The following is a 17,755-nucleotide window of genomic DNA, read 5'->3' as shown; positions in this document are numbered from 1 at the left end:
ATAGATAGATAGATACGGATCATATTAAAGATAAATATTAATCAGCAGGACAAAAACGAGTCTTTCATCTCGAACTAGAGCTCGGTGAACCATAGAAGCTTCGAATCCCGTCAGTCACCCTCTAACCGTGATAGGGGGAGGACGCTCGAGCTGTGTGTATATTCTGTGTTGATGGTGTTTAAACAGCTTCCCCATCTTGCCGAGATGAAGGAAGGTAAGCGAGGATATTGTTCATCAGTTCTTTGATAATTACTAGTTCTTTGAGATGAACCAAATCGTCCTTATAATTGTGAAAGTGGTGTGGAAATAAGTTATCTGAGAGGAATGTGGAGCTACGTGGACAGACAGACAGACAAATGAGAAGTAAAGGAACGCTGTGGTGTTGATGTGGATGTGGAGTTACGTGGAGAGACAGACAGACAAATAAGGAAGTATAGGAGCGTTGCGGTGTTGATGTGGATGTGGAGTTACGTGGAGAGACAGACAGACAAATAAGGAAGTAAAGGAGCGTTGTGGTGATGATGTGGATGTGAGGAGTTACATGAAGAGACAGACAGACAAATAAGGAAGTAAAGGAGAGTTGCGGTGTTGATGTGGATGTGGAGTTCGGTGGAGAGACAGCCACACAATTATGGAAGTGAAGTAGCGTTGTGGCGTTAATGTGACTGTGGAGTTAGGTTGACACACAGACAGACAAATGAGGATGTGAAGGAGCATTGTGGTGTTGATGTGGATGTGGAGTTACGTGGGGAGACAGCCACACAAATAAGGGAGTGAAGAAGTGTTGTGATGTTGACGTGGATGTGGAGTTACGTGGAGAGACGGACAGACAAATAAGGAAGTAGGAGCGTTGTGATGTCTGTGTGCATGTGGAGTTACATGGAGAAACAGACAGACAAATGAGGATGTGAAGGAGCGTTGAGGCGTTGATGTGGATGTGGAGTTACGTGGAGAGACAGACAGACAAATAAGGAAGTAAAGGAGCGTCGTGCTGTTGATGTGGATGTGGAGTTACGTGGAGAGACAGCCACACAAATAAGGAAGTGAAGGAGCGTTGTGGTGATGATGTGGATGTAGAGTTACGTGGAGAGACAGACAAATAAGGAAGTAAAGGAGCTTTGCGGTGTCTGTGTGGATGTAGAGTTAGGTGGAGAGACAGCCACACAAATAAGGAAGTGAAGGAGCGTTGTGGTGTTGATGTGGATGTAGAGTTACGTGGAGAGACAGACAGACAAATGAGGATGTGGAGGAGCGTTGTGGTGGTGATGTGGATGTGGAGTTACGTGGAGAGACAGACAAATGAGGATGTGGAGGAGTGTTGTGGTGTTGATGTGGATGTGATTGATAGTGTTGGGAAAAGCACCCTGAGATGATTTGGCCACGTGGAGATAATGGAGAGTGAGAGACTGACTAGGAGAGTGTATGTGAGTGAGGTGGAGCGTGATAGAGGGAGAGGGAGACCGAGGAAGAGATGGAGGGGTATGGTGGAGAGGTGTATGCATGAGGAGAGTGTGAACTGGAGGGAGGACAGACAGATGCTGGACAAGGTGACACGGAGATTGTGTGTGGCATAGCACTTCTTCGTGACTCGCATCATATTAAGAGTTTATTTCACGTAGCTCAGTGGCAGAATAAGACAATGCTGCGGCTCCACTTACAGAGCACTTCTTCGTGACTAGCATCATACTCCAACGTTAATCTATTGTTACATCTCATCAGTGAAGATGGAGAGAGGGCAGTAATAATAATAATAATAATAATAATAATAATAATAATAATGATAATAATAATAATAATAATAATAATAATAATAATAAGATGATGATGATGTTGATGATGGTGATGATGAGTATGACTCTCTCTCTCTCTCTCTCCCTCCCCCCCTCTCTCTCTCTCTCTCTCTCTCTCTCTCTCTCTCACACACACACACACACCACATTATTTCGTCAACCCCTTCATTTGGTGACATCCTATTTCTCCCCTTCTCCTCTCTCTCTCTCTCTCTCTCTCTCTCTCTCTCTCTCTCTCTCTCGTGCGGTATCAAAACATAATAATAATAATAATAATAATAATAATAATAATCTCATGCCAGGAAGCTTTTTAGTCAGAGGTATAACTTCATTACGAGAATTAGACAAAGAAAACGGAAAAAATGGGGATAAACACTATGAGGCGAAAATACAGGTGTGGTGGCAAGATTAATTAGGCTCCTAGCACCTGTCCCCATCGGTCTGAAGGATCGGGGTTGGGTGGGGTGCAGTGGGGTAGGATCGGGGTTGGGTGGGGTGCAGTGGGGTAGGAGTGGAGTTGAGTGGGGTGAGGTGGGGTATTGGGTGGGGTGCGGTGGGGTAGGATTGGGGTTGGGTGGGGTGCGGTGGGGTAGGATTGGGGTTGGGTGGGGTGCAGTGGGGTAGGATTGGGGTTGGGTGGGGTGCGGTGGGGTAGGATTGGGGTTGGGTGGGGTGCAGTGGGGTAGGATTGGGGTTGGGTGGGGTGCGGTGGGGTAGGATTGGGGTTGGGTGGGGTGCAGTGGGGTAGGAGTGGGGTTGGGTGGGGTGCAGTGGGGTAGGATTGGGGTTGGGTGGGGTGAGGTGGGGCAGGATTGGGGTTGGGTGGGGTTGGGTGGGGTAGGAGTGGGGTTGGGTGGGGTAGGAGTGGGGTTGGGTGGAGTGCAGTGGGGTTGGGTGGGGTGCAGTGGGGTAGGATTGGGGTTGGGTGGGGTGCAGTGGGGTAGGAGGGGGCTGGGTGGGGTGCAGTGGGGTAGGATTGAGGTTGGGTGGGGTGCAGTGGGGTATGATTGAGGTTGGGTGGAGTGCAGTGGGGTAGGATTGAGGTTGGGTGGGGTGCAGTGGGGTAGGATTGGGGTTGGGTGGGGTGCAGTGGGGTAGGATTGAGGTTGGGTGGGGTGCAGTGGGGTAGGATTGGGGTTGGGTGGGGTGCAGAGGGGTAGGATTGGGGTTGGGTGGGGTGCAGTGTGGTAGGATTGAGGTTGGGTGGGGTGCAGTGGGGTAGGATTGGGTTCAGTGGGTGGAGTGGGGTTGGATGGGGTGCAGGGGGTTGGAGTGGGGTTGGGTGGGGTGCAGAGGGGTAGGATTGGGGTTGGATGAAGTGAAATGGGGTAGAATTGGGGTTGGGTGGGGTGCAGTGGGGTAGGAGGGGGTTGGGTGGGATGCAGTGGGGTAGGAGGGGGTTGGGTGGGGTGCAGTGGGGTAGGAGTGGGGTTGGATGAGGTGCAGTGGGGTAGGATCGGGGTTGGGTGGGGTAGGAGGGGGTTGGGTGGGGTGCAGGGGGTTGGGTGGGGTGCAGTGGGTGGAGTGGGGTTGGGTGGGGTGCAGGGGGTAGGAGGGGGATGGGTGGGGTGCAGGGGGTAGGAGGGGGTTGGGTGGGGTGCAGGAGGTAGGAGGGGGTTGGATGGGGTGCAGGAGGTAGGAGGGGGTTGGATGGGGTGCAGGAGGTAGGAGGGGGTTGGGTGGGGTGCAGGAGGTAGGAGGGGGATGGGTGGGGTGCAGGGGGTTGGATGGGGTGCAGGAGGTAGGAGGGGGATGGGTGGGGTGCAGGGGGTTGGATGGGGTGCAGGGGGTAGGAGGGGGTTGGGTGGGGTGCAGGGGGTTGGATGGGGTGCAGGGGGTTGGATGGGGTGCAGGGGGTTGGATGGGGTGCAGGGGGTTGGATGGGGTGCAGGGGGTTGGATGGGGTGCAGGGGGTGCAGCGGGTTGGATGGGGTGCAGGGGGTGCAGGGGGTTGGGTGGGGTGCAGGGGGTGCAGGGGGTTGGATGGGGTGCAGGGGGTGCAGGGGGTTGGATGGGGTGCAGGGGGTAGGAGGGGGATGGGTGGGGTGCAGGGGGTGCAGGGGGTTGGGTGGGGTGCAGGGGGTTGGATGGGGTGCAGGGGGTAGGAGGGGGTTGGATGGGGTGCAGGGGGTAGGAGGGGGATGGGTGTGGTGCAGGGGGTGCAGGGGGTTGGGTGGGGTGCAGGGGGTTGGATGGGGATGGGTGGGGTGCAGGGGGTAGGAGGGGGATGGGTGGGGTGCAGGGGGTTGGATGGGGATGGGTGGGGTGCAGGGGGTAGGAGGGGGATGGATGGGGTGCAGGGGGTAGGAGGGGGATGGATGGGGTGCAGGGGGTTGGATGGGGATGGGTGGGGTGCAGGGGGTAGGAGGGGGATGGGTGGGGTGCAGGGGGTAGGAGGGGGATGGGTGGGGTGCAGGGGGTTGGGTGGGGTGCAGGAGGTAGGAGGGGGATGGGTGGGGTGCAGGAGGTAGGAGGGGGATGGGTGGGGTGCAGGGGGTTGGATGGGGTGCAGGAGGTAGGAGGGGGATGGGTGGGGTGCAGGGGGTAGGAGGGGGATGGGTGGGGTGCAGGGGGTAGGAAGGGGATGGGTGGGGTGCAGGGGGTGCAGGGGGTTGGGGGGGTGCAGGGGGTTGGATGGGGTGCAGGAGGTAGGAGGGGGATGGGTGGGGTGCGGGGGGGTGGGTGGGGTGCAGGGGGTAGGAGGAGGTTGGATGGGGTGCAGGGGGTAGGAGGGGGATGGGTGGGGTGCAGGGGGGTGGAGTGGGGTGCTGGGGGTGGAGTGGGGTGCTGGGGGATGGGTGGGGTGCAGGGGGGTGGGGGGGGGTGCTGGGGGTTGGGTGGGGTGCAGGGGGTAGGAGGGGGATGGGTGGGGTGCAGGGGGGTGGAGTGGTGTGCAGGGGGTTGGGTGGGGTACAGGGGGTGCAGGGGGTTGGGTGGGGTGCAGGGGGTGCAAGGGGTTGGATGGGGTGCAGGGGGTAGGAGGGGGATGGGTGGGGTGCAGGGGGGTGGATTGGGGTGGGTGGGGTGCAGGGGGATGGGTGGGGTGCAGGGGGTAGGAGGGGGATGGGTGGGGTGCAGGGGGTGCAGGGGGATGGGTGGGGTGCAAGGGGTAGGAGGGGGATGGGTGGGGTGCAGGAGGTAGGAGGGGGATGGGTGGGGTGCAGGGGGGTGGAGTGGGGTTGGGTGAGGTGTAATATTAGTCAGAACAAATGTAATAAATCGTTCTCAGTCTGGCAGTTAATGAAGACGGTTCCTGTGCCATCATCTTGAGAGGGTTTCCTTAAGCTGCTTGGAATCCTCTGAAGCCTGGCAATGAGAAAGAGTAAAAAATGACGTCATCAGATGGAATGCGTTGTTCTAGGCGCCAGGGATCGAGCCCTGGGGGTGGACAGATGTTTTTATGTAGTGTAGACGTATTATACTTTATTTCTGATACCTCCAGACGATGTTATGTAGCTTCAGGTAGCCTTGTCTTATGGAAGGACTCACTGGAATGTATGTCTAACCTCTCCATTTCGAAAAACTGATTTGCGTCGTCGTACTGAAATGACCTGGCACTCCCGCATTCCACGCATTAGATGGCGCCACCGCTGCATTGTGCGACGGGAGGAGGTCAAGCAGTCCAGACCTCTCTTTTTACTCTAACTTGGCCTAAAATTGCCCTCTCTGTCTGTCTGTCTGTCTGTCTGTCTGTCTGCCTGTCTGTCTGTCTGTCTCTTGAATGCTGAGTCGTAGGTATAGATGAAGTGGGTGGAATTTTTCGTCCTGTTGTATGTTATTCCCGTAGCTCAGAGGCAAAGACAATACTACTGCCCTGCATCCACTTCATAGCACTGCTTCGTGACTAGCATCGTATTCTAGTGTTTGCTACAGGTCAGAAATGGAGATGGGGAGATGGCAAGTGCATATATAGCTAGGCTAGTGTGAGTATTTATCGTATCATCTCTGCCAGACTCCTTTGCATCTCTCTCAGCCAAACAGCATAGTCCCCCCGTCAGCTGGACATAGAGCACTGCCGAGCATTAGAGGGTTAGCTTAGGCATTTATTAACCCCCTGATGCTCGGGACAGTTCTAGTGACATTGCAGTTAAACCAGACGATTTTACTGAGCTGAGGGCGAGTCATAGGAGCCTTAGAGAGTTAATACACTGTCAGCACTAACGCCCGCATGATTGGAATAACTCTAGCATTTCTTTGCAGCTGACAAGAGGCGATTTGGTCCAGCCGAGTGCATAGGAGCCTGACAGATACGGTAAATAAAAATAACACAGGGAAGGTGAGGAAAGTATTGGAAAGCAGGCAAAATAAAAACGAGAAAAAAAACACTAAGTTCTGTTTTATTTGCTTCCTATACTGTATGTAAGTAGATATACGATACTCTTTACTTCTTCGTGACTAGCATTAAATTAGTCTTATGCATCTTAAGTGGTTCTAGATCGTAACAACGCTTCCTTAGCAACTTATTCTGCATGGTACACTTTAATATTACTTTGTTTTTTGCAGGTAACAACTTAGGAAAATACAGAAAAAGTTTTCGATCACAGATATGTATGGCAGTGATGGCCGAGTCTATATAGGCTTGGCTTTCTAAATGAAATGACCCGGGTTCGATACATGCTAGTATCGAGGTAAAAGTTTAAAAAATATTTGTGGCTGGTCCGTCGCGACTTGCTACACACATGCATACTTACACGAACTCTTACACACACATATACTCAAGCACTCCACACACGTACAGCCAGACACACACAACGTAGTGCTTCGGGGTAGGGCGTGGATGATAGGGGGTTTTATTGCAAAGTCCAAAAGAGGTATACCCTTTTTTTGGACTTTGTAATAAAACCCTCTTACCTTCCACGCCCCACCCTGATGCATGTGTTCTGCTGCAGGTGGGCGTGTCTGTCTTGGTGTGTGTATGTGTGTCTGTCTGTCTTCGTGGATGTGTGCGTGTCTTGTATGAGTGTGTAAGTGTAGACTTTTACATTCCCCCACGGCAGTTCAACTACGTGACTGCCCCCACACCCCCCCCACCGGGCAGGTCATTACGTGACTGCCAAACAACCTTAATTAACTTCTAAGTCAACCGGGAGTCGAACCCGGGTCCAAAGGACAGGCCCCTAAGGACACTGCCACATGCTTGTTTAAATATACCTCTACCTCCCGGGATTTGAACCCTGGTCTTCCAAGTTGCAGGCCACCTCTCTCCTCACTCGGCCACCACGGCCCTGGTAGACTTGCGGCCAGAACTGGTGCTGTATTTTAGTTATTTGGCACCAGTAATAAACAAGGGCAGACTGACCTGTATTGCATATACAGTATTAAGTTGTATTAAGTCGCTAAGGAAGAGTTGTTACGATATCTCCAGAGCCACTTAGAATACTTAAGACTAATTCAATACAATGCTCGTCACGAAGAAGTAGAGTATTGTTTCTGGGCCACATTCAGAGCAGTAATAAGCTTTGATAAGGGGGCAGTGTCTACCCATCAGAAAACCCCTGATGGCTTTTGGGAATGGTGACTGTGACATAAGCCTGGAATGTAGAGTGGCTTTGATGACAGTGCCAAAGGTGCCAAAGGAATCGGTGTTTGGGTCTCCTTTAAGGCATAAGTCAAAGGAATAACCATAACTACACTGATAATGGCTTGGATAAACGGCCACCACTTGTACAGTACCTACAGTGGCTTGGATAACACAGCCAGCCCTCCTCCTAACACAGCCCTCCTCCTAACACAGCCCTCCTCCTAACACAGCCCTCCTCCTAACACAGCCAGCCCTTCTCCTAACACAGCCAGCCCTCCTCCTAACACAGCCCTCCTCCTAACACAGCCCTTCTCCTAACAGACAGCCCTCCTCTTAACACAGGCAGCCCTCCTCCTAACACAGACAACCCTCCTCCTAACACAGGCAGCCCTCCTCCTAACACAGGCAGCCCTCCTCCTAACACAGACAGCCCTCTTCATAAGTCTCCCTCCATCTCCTCCTCGTCCTCCTCCTCTCCACCTCACTCACACACACTCTCCTAGTTAGTCTCTTATGCTCCATCCTCCACACATGGCCAAACCACCTCAGTGTTTCTCCTAATGCCATCTCAAAGGACTTTCTGTATACTATCTATCTATCTATAGCCCGACGCCCTAATCCCGCAAAGGGTAGCCGCAGACAAAACGCCTCGAAGTCGCTCTGTCACCCACCATTTGATTGCCCTTCCCCCAACTCACTCCCCCCTCCCTCATATACCTCTCAACTCCATCCCTCCACCTCATCCTCGGTCTACCCCTCCCTCTCCCTCCCTCCACCTCACCTACATACACCCTCTTAGTCAGTCTTTCATTCTCCATTCTCTCCACATGTCCAAACCACCTCAGTGTATTTCTCCTAATCTTCTCAACCACATCCACATCCACTACACAGCGTTCCTTCACTTCTTCATTCGTCAACCTGTCCCTCCATGTCACTCCACACGCTCCTCTCAAGTAACGCATTTCTGTATACACTCATTGTATAGAACTTACAAAACAAGGGGAAGCTGACAAATCTGTTTCTATCTATCTCTAGCCAGACGCCTCAGTTCCGTAAGGGGTGACCACATACAAATCGCCTTCATGTCGCCTTGTCCCCTGTCATTTCGTTGCCCTCCTCCCATCCATCTTCTCCCTCATATACCTCTCTACTCCTTCCCACAATCTCATCCTCTGTGTCCTTGGCCACAAACAAATCGCCTCCATGTCGCCCTGTTCCCTGCCATTTCACTGCCCTCCTCCTAACTTACACTCCCTCTCTCATATATCTCTCTGCTCCTTCCCTCCATCTCATCCTCTGTCTCCTAGGCCACAAACAAATCGCCTCCATGTCGCCCTGTCCCCTGTCATTTCGTTCCCCTCCCTCATCTTACACCTCCCTCATATACCCATCTACCCCATCCCTCCATCTCATCCTCTGTCTCCTAGGCCACAAACAAATCGTTTCCATGTCGCCCTGTCCTCTGCCATTTCACTGCCCTCCTCCCAACTTACACTCCCTCTCACATATACCTCTCTACTCCATCCCTATCACATCCTCTGTCGCCTCCCCTCCATCTCTCACATACACTCTCCTCGTCAGTCCGTCTCTCTCCATCTTTTACACAAGGCCAAACCACCTCAGTGTATTTCTCTAACGTTTTCTACTATAAAGCTGGTAAATCTGTTCCGTAAGTAGCAATGGAACTTTTAAAATCTTTGCTCCACTTTAGGCCCAAGTGATGAAGACTTTCTGTACTGGTAACTAAACAGCTTTGAATATGAGTTCTGATAAATATATATGGAACTGGTTTGGCCATGTGGAGAGGATGGAGAGCGAGAGACTGACGAGGAGAGTGTATGTGCGTGAGGTGGAGAGGGAGGGGGAGGCTAAGGATGAGATGGAGGGATGGAGTGGAGAGGTTTATGAGAGAGGGGTGTGTGAGCTGGGAGCAGGGCAGTGAAATGGCGTGGGACAGGGTGACATGGAGGCGATTTGTTTGTGGCCACCTCTTAGGGGATTAAGGCGTCTGGCAATAAACAGATAAATACACTTAACATGACTAGTAAATGGGGCCCCGAGATTCAAGAGCTAGTATTCTTTAAAGTTAAGGAAGCTCCCCAACACCTTTTCCTAAGTGATTTATTTTGCTTATTACACCTTACTGCCCTGTGTTACATATATCCAGTGTGGTCATACTCATATAGCATACAGAAGGATATTAACCAGCCACATCCAAAACTAAATGACTAACGAAGAGGTTTTAGGGAGAGTAATCCGATGTGGCCAGACTCATAAATAGCATTCAAAATATTAACCAGCAACACCCAAAACTAAATCACTCAGATGGTGGTGTTAGGGAGCTTCCTTAACGATTGTGAACCAAGCGGTCATAACTACAAAATGCCATAGCTAACCATTACCTAAAAGTTATGGTAGTTATCCATTAATAATGCATTATTGATGGAAGGACTAATTTTGCTATCATCATCATCATTATCAATCAATCAATCAATCAATCATCATCATTATATTCGTAGTTGAAACGTGGGTTATATCCGTAGACTTTTTATCCGCTTCCTTATGGTATAAAAAAATACCAATACAGTACCATAAAAGGTGGAATAAATTGGCTATACAGCTTGTTTTATTATCGTTAATATTCTTACAAGCATAATTACAAAGTACATCAGTTGCTATGACAGCTGTGTTAAGTATCTCTGGCAGGAGGTGGTGTAGAATAGCATAAAAGAGAACTATGTCAAAGTAGTTCAGGTATTACCAACTATATTCATTCATTCATATCTAATCCTGTGTTGCCCCTCGAGGAGCATAGCAGCCCAGGGCCAGGCAAGCTGATTCTGACATTTAAGATAAGAGTGACCCGCCTCACTCATCCCTGTGTGGCATTAGATGAGCAATAAATCCCAACCATCCCTTGGATATAAACCTGCACCGGCTCAATCTGATTGGAGAACCGTAATTACCCACTAAACCACCAGGCACCATAATAGCGTTATATGGTTACCACCCAGCGTAGTAAATGGTTGCCTGGTGTACAGGAAACCATTTGGCTTGTCACTCAGTGTTGAGTCACCCACAGGCAGAAGGAAGAGACAAGAGTGAAGGAAAGAAAGACAGAAGAGAGAGTGTAAAGTCACCCGTAGGCAGAAAGACGAGGAAAGAATGAAGGAAAGAAAGACAGAAGAGGAAGGAAGGAAAGAAGGGAGAGAGGAAAGGGCAGTCACCCGAGAGCAGCACTACATTGAATGAGTGGATGGTGCGTGCCCCATTACCACTCATTATCAACGTATATCAGTGAAATCATAAGCTATTTCCATCTCCAGCTCACGTCCTCTCCTCCTGCTGTCTACCCTGCACACCCCAGAACAACACACGTCACACCCTACAGGAAAAACACACAGAATAATACACCCTGCACCCTGGCCTGTATGGGGCTGCCTTCGCCTGTCTCTACGTCGGTTCTCTCCTGTCTCTCCCAGTCAGTTCCGTCTCTCCTCTCTTCCTAGCCACCAGTCTCTCCTCCTCTCGCCCTAGCCACCAGTCTCTCCTCCTCTCGCCCTAGCCACCAGTCTCTCCTCCTCTCGCCCTAGCCACCAGTCTCTCCTCCTCTCGCCCTAGCCACCAGTCTCTCCTCCTCTCGCCCTAGCCACCAGTCTCTCCTCCTCTCGCCCTAGCCACCAGTCTCTCCTCCTCTCGCCCTAGCCACCAGTCTCTCCTCCTCTCGCCCTAGCCACCAGTCTCTCCTCCTCTCGCCCTAGCCACCAGTCTCTCCTCCTCTCGCCCTAGCCACCAGTCTCTCCTCCTCTCGCCCTAGCCACCAGTCTCTCCTCCTCTCGCCCTAGCCACCAGTCTCTCCTCCTCTCGCCCTAGCCACCAGTCTCTCCTCCTCTCGCCCTAGCCACCAGTCTCTCCTCCTCTCGCCCTAGCCACCAGTCTCTCCTCCTCTCGCCCTAGCCACCAGTCTCTCCTCCTCTCGCCCTAGCCACCAGTCTCTCCTCCTCTCGCCCTAGCCACCAGTCTCTCCTCCTCTCGCCCTAGCCACCAGTCTCTCCTCCTCTCGCCCTAGCCACCAGTCTCTCCTCCTCTCGCCCTAGCCACCAGTCTCTCCTCCTCTCGCCCTAGCCACCAGTCTCTCCTCCTCTCGCCCTAGCCACCAGTCTCTCCTCCTCTCGCCCTAGCCACCAGTCTCTCCTCCTCTCGCCCTAGCCACCAGTCTCTCCTCCTCTCGCCCTAGCCACCAGTCTCTCCTCCTCTCGCCCTAGCCACCAGTCTCTCCTCCTCTCGCCCTAGCCACCAGTCTCTCCTCCTCTCGCCCTAGCCACCAGTCTCTCCTCCTCTCGCCCTAGCCACCAGTCTCTCCTCCTCTCGCCCTAGCCACCAGTCTCTCCTCCTCTCGCCCTAGCCACCAGTCTCTCCTCCTCTCGCCCTAGCCACCAGTCTCTCCTCCTCTCGCCCTAGCCACCAGTCTCTCCTCCTCTCGCCCTAGCCACCAGTCTCTCCTCCTCTCGCCCTAGCCACCAGTCTCTCCTCCTCTCGCCCTAGCCACCAGTCTCTCCTCCTCTCGCCCTAGCCACCAGTCTCTCCTCCTCTCGCCCTAGCCACCAGTCTCTCCTCCTCTCGCCCTAGCCACCAGTCTCTCCTCCTCTCGCCCTAGCCACCAGTCTCTCCTCCTCTCGCCCTAGCCACCAGTCTCTCCTCCTCTCGCCCTAGCCACCAGTCTCTCCTCCTCTCGCCCTAGCCACCAGTCTCTCCTCCTCTCGCCCTAGCCACCAGTCTCTCCTCCTCTCGCCCTAGCCACCAGTCTCTCCTCCTCTCGCCCTAGCCACCAGTCTCTCCTCCTCTCGCCCTAGCCACCAGTCTCTCCTCCTCTCGCCCTAGCCACCAGTCTCTCCTCCTCTCGCCCTAGCCACCAGTCTCTCCTCCTCTCGCCCTAGCCACCAGTCTCTCCTCCTCTCGCCCTAGCCACCAGTCTCTCCTCCTCTCGCCCTAGCCACCAGTCTCTCCTCCTCTCGCCCTAGCCACCAGTCTCTCCTCCTCTCGCCCTAGCCACCAGTCTCTCCTCCTCTCGCCCTAGCCACCAGTCTCTCCTCCTCTCGCCCTAGCCACCAGTCTCTCCTCCTCTCGCCCTAGCCACCAGTCTCTCCTCCTCTCGCCCTAGCCACCAGTCTCTCCTCCTCTCGCCCTAGCCACCAGTCTCTCGCCTAGCCACCAGTCTCTCCTCCTCTCGCCCTAGCCACCAGTCTCTCCTCCTCTCGCCCTAGCCACCAGTCTCTCCTCCTCTCGCCCTAGCCACCAGTCTCTCCTCCTCTCGCCCTAGCCACCAGTCTCTCCTCCTCTCGCCCTAGCCACCAGTCTCTCCTCCTCTCGCCCTAGCCACCAGTCTCTCCTCCTCTCGCCCTAGCCACCAGTCTCTCCTCCTCTCGCCCTAGCCACCAGTCTCTCCTCCTCTCGCCCTAGCCACCAGTCTCTCCTCCTCTCGCCCTAGCCACCAGTCTCTCCTCCTCTCGCCCTAGCCACCAGTCTCTCCTCCTCTCGCCCTAGCCACCAGTCTCTCCTCCTCTCGCCCTAGCCACCAGTCTCTCCTCCTCTCGCCCTAGCCACCAGTCTCTCCTCCTCGCCCTAGCCACCAGTCTCTCCTCCTCTCGCCCTAGCCACCAGTCTCTCCTCCTCTCGCCCTAGCCACCACTCTCTCCTCCTCTCGCCCTAGCCACCACTCTCTCCTCCTCTCGCCCTAGCCACCACTCTCTCCTCCTCTCGCCCTAGCCACCAGTCTCTCCTCCTCTCGCCCTAGCCACCAGTCTCTCCTCCTCTCGCCCTAGCCACCAGTCTCTCCTCCTCCCTCTCGCCCTAGCCACCAGTCTCTCCTCCTCTCGCCCTAGCCACCAGTCTCTCCTCCTCTCGCCCTAGCCACCACTCTCTCCTCCTCTCGCCCTAGCCACCACTCTCTCCTCCTCTCGCCCTAGCCACCACTCTCTCCTCCTCTCGCCCTAGCCACCACTCTCTCCTCCTCTCGCCCTAGCCACCACTCTCTCCTCCTCTCGCCCTAGCCACCAGTCTCTCCTCCTCTCGCCCTAGCCACCAGTCTCTCCTCCTCTCGCCCTAGCCACCACTCTCTCCTCCTCTCGCCCTAGCCACCACTCTCTCCTCCTCTCGCCCTAGCCACCACTCTCTCCTCCTCTCGCCCTAGCCACCACTCTCTCCTCCTCTCGCCCTAGCCACCACTCTCTCCTCCTCTCGCCCTAGCCACCACTCTCTCCTCCTCTCGCCCTAGCCACCACTCTCTCCTCCTCTCGCCCTAGCCACCACTCTCTCCTCCTCTCGCCCTAGCCACCAGTCTCTCCTCCTCTCGCCCTAGCCACCAGTCTCTCCTCCTCTCGCCCTAGCCACCAGTCTCTCCTCCTCTCGCCCTAGCCACCAGTCTCTCCTCCTCTCGCCCTAGCCACCAGTCTCTCCTCCTCTCGCCCTAGCCACCAGTCTCTCCTCCTCTCGCCCTAGCCACCAGTCTCTCCTCCTCTCGCCCTAGCCACCAGTCTCTCCTCCTCTCGCCCTAGCCACCAGTCTCTCCTCCTCTCGCCCTAGCCACCAGTCTCTCCTCCTCTCGCCCTAGCCACCAGTCTCTCCTCCTCCCAAATCCACCAGTCTCTCCTCCTCTCGACACTAGCCACCAGTCTCTCCTCCTCGCCCTCGCCACCAGTCTCTCCTCCTCTCGCCCTAGCCACCAGTCTCTCCTCCTCTCGCCCTAGCCACCAGTCTCTCCTCCTCTCGCCCTAGCCACCAGTCTCTCCTCCTCTCGCCCTAGCCACCAGTCTCTCCTCCTCTCGCCCTAGCCACCAGTCTCTCCTCCTCTCGCCCTAGCCACCAGTCTCTCCTCCTCTCGCCCTAGCCACCAGTCTCTCCTCCTCTCGCCCTAGCCACCAGTCTCTCCTCCTCTCGCCCTAGCCACCAGTCTCTCCTCCTCTCGCCCTAGCCACCAGTCTCTCCTCCTCTCGCCCTAGCCACCAGTCTCTCCTCCTCTCGCCCTAGCCACCAGTCTCTCCTCCTCTCGCCCTAGCCACCAGTCTCTCCTCCTCTCGCCCTAGCCACCAGTCTCTCCTCCTCTCGCCCTAGCCACCACTCTCTCCTCCTCTCGCCCTAGCCACCACTCTCTCCTCCTCTCGCCCTAGCCACCACTCTCACCACCACACGCCCAAGCCACCACTCTCTCCTCCTATCGCCATACCCACCACTCTCACCTCCTCTCGCCCTAGCCACCACTCTCTCCTCCTCTCGCCCTAGCCACCACTCTCTCCTCCTCTCGCCCTAGCCACCACTCTCTCCTCCTCTCGCCCTAGCCACCACTCTCTCCTCCTCTCGCCCTAGCCGCCACTCTCTCCTCCTCTCGCCCTAGCCGCCACTCTCTCCTCCTCTCGCCCTAGCCGCCACTCTCTCCTCCTCTCGCCCTAGCCGCCAGTCTCTCCTCCTCTCGCCCTAGCCGCCAGTCTCTCCTCCTCTCGCCCTAGCCGCCAGTCTCTCCTCCTCTCGCCCTAGCCACCAGTCTCTCCTCCTCTCGCCCTAGCCACCAGTCTCTCCTCCTCTCGCCCTAGCCACCAGTCTCTCCTCCTCTCGCCCTAGCCACCAGTCTCTCCTCCTCTCGCCCTAGCCACCAGTCTCTCCTCCTCTCGCCCCTAGCCACCAGTCTCTCCTCCTCTCGCCCCTAGCCACCAGTCTCTCCTCCTCTCGCCCCTAGCCACCAGTCTCTCCTCCTCTCGCCCCTAGCCACCAGTCTCTCCTCCTCTCGCCCTAGCCACCAGTCTCTCCTCCTCTCGCCCTAGCCACCAGTCTCTCCTCCTCTCGCCCTAGCCACCAGTCTCTCCTCCTCTCGCCCTAGCCACCAGTCTCTCCTCCTCTCGCCCTAGCCACCAGTCTCTCCTCCTCTCGCCCTAGCCACCACTCTCTCCTCCTCTCGCCCTAGCCACCAGTCTCTCCTCCTCCTCTCGCCCTAGCCACCAGTCTCTCCTCCTCTCGCCCTAGCCACCAGTCTCTCCTCCTCTCGCCCTAGCCACCAGTCTCTCCTCCTCTCGCCCTAGCCACCACTCTCTCCTCCTCTCGCCCTAGCCACCACTCTCTCCTCCTCTCGCCCTAGCCACCACTCTCTCCTCCTCTCGCCCTAGCCACCACTCTCTCCTCCTCTCGCCCTAGCCACCACTCTCTCCTCCTCTCGCCCTAGCCACCACTCTCTCCTCCTCTCGCCCTAGCCACCACTCTCTCCTCCTCTCGCCCTAGCCACCACTCTCTCCTCCTCTCGCCCTAGCCACCACTCTCTCCTCCTCTCGCCCTAGCCACCACTCTCTCCTCCTCTCGCCCTAGCCACCACTCTCTCCTCCTCTCGCCCTAGCCACCACTCTCTCCTCCTCTCGCCCTAGCCACCACTCTCTCCTCCTCTCGCCCTAGCCACCACTCTCTCCTCCTCTCGCCCTAGCCACCACTCTCTCCTCCTCTCGCCCTAGCCACCACTCTCTCCTCCTCTCGCCCTAGCCACCACTCTCTCCTCCTCTCGCCCTAGCCACCACTCTCTCCTCCTCTCGCCCTAGCCACCAGTCTCTCCTCCTCTCGCCCTAGCCACCAGTCTCTCCTCCTCTCGCCCTAGCCACCAGTCTCTCCTCCTCTCGCCCTAGCCACCAGTCTCTCCTCCTCTCGCCCTAGCCACCAGTCTCTCCTCCTCTCGCCCTAGCCACCAGTCTCTCCTCCTCTCGCCCTAGCCACCAGTCTCTCCTCCTCTCGCCCTAGCCACCAGTCTCTCCTCCTCTCGCCCTAGCCACCAGTCTCTCCTCTCTCCCTGGCATCATCCCTACCTCAACACCTACAAATACACACTACACGCTCGTATGTGACCTTGAAGGTTTCTTGACAACTCTTCCTTGCGTATTTAGTCGACACTCTAATCTTGTTACCGATGCAAACTATCGATATGATAAGAAAAACAAATCGCCAAGGGAAAGGTGTTAACCAAGGCTCCTAAGCCACTCGAGATGCTGATGGCTTGTCCGGGTTGCCACTCTTGCCATCTTGGGTTGTCCTCTATTGTTGCTGTTTCGCTGTCCAAGGTTGCCATCTGCCATCCTAGGGTGCCACCTGTCTGGCCTATGGGGGTGCCATCTGTCTGGTCTACGGGGGTGCCATCTGTCTGGTCTACGGGGGTGCCATCTGTCTGGTCTACGGGGGTGCCATCTGTCTGGTCTACGGGGGTGCCATCTGTCTGGTCTACGGGGGTGCCATCTGTCTGGTCTACGGGGGTGCCATCTGTCTGGTCTAGGGGGGTGGCCATCTTGTTGCCTTTTTAAAGTTGTGGGGTTGATGCCATCAGTTTCTGTGGAGGAAAATAAAAACACTGAGGTGGTGTGGCCATGTGGAGAGGATGGAGAGTGAGACTGACGAGGAGAGTGTGAGTGAGGTGGAAGGGGGGAGAGGGAGGGGGAGGCCAAGGATGAGATGGAGGGATGGAGTGGAGAGGTATATGAGAGAGGGGTGTGAGCTGGGAGCAGGGCAGTGAAATGGCGGGGGACAGGGCGACATGGGGGCGATATATTTGTGGCCACCCCTTATGGGATTAAGGCGTCTGGCAATAGATAGATAGATAAGAAAAAGAAAGTAATTTGAAAGAGCTATCATTGCTGTTATAAATGTCCACAGAATAAATTGATCTCTTGTATCATTTCTAAGCATTTCAAAATTTTACGAATTCCTAAAATGTTTTTGGTAGTACTGATCGGCAACTTCAAATTCAAAATAGCCACAATTCTTAGTTACTGGTATCGAAGCTTCTCAAAAAAATTCTCTATGTCAAAAAGATGGAGTCGAGAGGTATATGAGGGAGGGGGAAGTGAACTGGAGGGAGGGCAGTCAAATGGTGGGTGACAGAGCGACTTGGAGGCGTTTTGTCTGCGGCCACCCTTTGCGGGATTAGGGCGTCGGGCTATAGATCGATCGATAGATATAGATAGATAGATAGAAAAAGTATAAGTTGAAAAATTCACTCAAAATTACATGTCCAAAATTCTATCCATGAAAACACTAGCTGGCAACTTTCAATTCCAAGATGGCCGTCCTTGTGTTGATGTTGAGAGTGGTTGGTACAGTCACTGACAAAAATGCTGCTCCATGTTGTTAGTCCACGAATTATGAGAGTGAGAGACTGACGAGGAGAGTATGTGAGTGAGGTGGAGGGGGAGAGAGGGAGGGGGAGGCCAAGGATGAGATGGAGGGATGGAATGGAGAGGTATACGAGAGAGAGGGGTGTGACTTGGGAGCGGGCAATGAAATGGCGAGGGACAGGGCGACGTGGAGGCGATTTGTTTGTGGCCACCCCGTATGAGATTAAGGCGTCTTGCAATAGATAGATAGAATTATGGAACTCAAACGTAAATATTCTGAGAGTTTTGTTGTAGATACCTTCACTGGGTTT

Source organism: Coenobita brevimanus, chromosome 9 (assembly GCF_032717465.1).
Source record: "Coenobita brevimanus isolate Jiangsu-jjx chromosome 9, ASM3271746v2, whole genome shotgun sequence".
In the NCBI taxonomy this organism is placed as follows: domain Eukaryota; kingdom Metazoa; phylum Arthropoda; class Malacostraca; order Decapoda; family Coenobitidae; genus Coenobita; species Coenobita brevimanus.
The sequence above is the reverse complement of the archived record's forward strand: the minus strand, read 5'-3'. Positions refer to the sequence as shown.